Here is a 1,767-nt window from a genome sequence, read left to right as displayed (position 1 = left end):
ACGTTCTTCCATTTTCTTGTTTCTTTGATTGAAAAAGCTCCATGATAATTCTTGCTAATGAGAAAAACACAAAAACTTGATTGTGCATCTGGATTACCAAGACATTTCCCTTGCCTTTAATAGGCAATTTGTTATGGAAACAAAAATCTTCAAAAATTATTTGCATAATTTCACCATCTTGTAACAGGTGTAAAACAAGATATATTTCTATAAAAGAATGATTTCTGAAGTAGTTTGGGTTTTTACCATTTCTATTAAAGGAAGTTAATTTAGACAAGGTACTTTTAAGTGAGGTAACTGATATAGTTATGGAATTTTCTGAACTGAATAAAATCTTACAGTAACATTCCTTTTCTGTAAAATGGCTATTAAGGAAAATGCAACAGCAAATTGGCTTATTTAGCATTTGGCACTGGTCTGTAATATCCTCATCTACAAGTAGACTGGGTTTATTGGAACTTTATATACAAAAGGTTTTCTAATTTGAAATAATGTTCATCTGAATTCTTTATTTTAATGTGAGAACTAAGTTAATATCTTCAGTTCTATGAAAATACTCTAGCCCAGAAATCTTAACTGAAATGAGTTTTCTTGAAAAATAAATGATATAGTGAATTGAGGTGAAAATTTCTGTTTCCTAGATTAGAACAAAGGTCTAATAATCTTAGTATCTTGCATTGTCCCTTCAAATCTCTTATTCCCAAAGCAATGTGCTAGTTCTTGTACAATAACCAAGAAAATGATTATGTCCTTATAAAGAAATAGGCAATCTAATGCTCTTCAAAGCTTCTGGACTACAGCTTCCATATTGTTCTTGACTTTTGCTGACTGATTTATGGAACTTGTAGATCAAACCTGGAGAACCTGAGATTTTCTAACCATGAATTGTTGGGCTCTTTGTTGGAACCAGTTTAAGATGATTTGTAGGACAGTTGAATGTCCTTGCGCCTTATTTTAGTCATTTACATATATTTCCATGCAACATATTCAGGAAATTCAGAATAAGTGGTTTGGAATACTTCCAAACGCTTACAAATTAGATTTATATTTCATTTTGAATAGTATAATGCAATAATCTATTGCAAATTAATGAGTGCTAAACTGCATGATAATTTGGAATGGTGTATGTGTGAAGGAACATTTTCAAAAGTTAGTGTTTAAATGTATATAAATTCAATGGAAAAAGTGCTCCAACATAAGATAACTTTCTTTAAAAATAAACTTTTCTTTATCAGATTCAAACTGTATACTTCTTTAAAAAAATTGCCTACTGTTTAGCATTCAGGTATAAAGGAACACATAAAATGAGAAATTAAAATTTGTTTATTTAAAAAAACCTTTCTCTTAAATGTTCATTGAAGAACATAATAGCAAAATGTTCAATTGAAAGCAATTGTTTTAATGTCACAGTGTAAGAAGTGAAGTGAGCATTGAGATTCAGCATCTTGAGATTAATTTGTAAAGCCAAGCTTTAGTATGTGTGCCGAGAGTGGACTAAAGATAAGAATGATATTTTGGAATAATAATGTAGTTATTAGATAGCAAAATTTTCTTGCTGATTGTGAGAAAACCAGAAGTAAGTTCTGATGGGAAGGGATTGTAAACTTGTTTGTGGAACTGATAAACTGTACATAGACATTTTCCTTTATTATTATTTATTAACCTGAACCATTACTTTGACTCTGCTTTTTGCTGATGGATCCAAGTTCTAATATACAAAATAAGAGCCCACAGGTTTATTTTAAAATTGGCTAATAATAATAATAT

This window comes from Vipera berus (assembly GCF_964194415.1).
Source record: "Vipera berus genome assembly, chromosome: 3".
NCBI lineage: Eukaryota > Metazoa > Chordata > Lepidosauria > Squamata > Viperidae > Vipera > Vipera berus.
The sequence above is the reverse complement of the archived record's forward strand: the minus strand, read 5'-3'. Positions refer to the sequence as shown.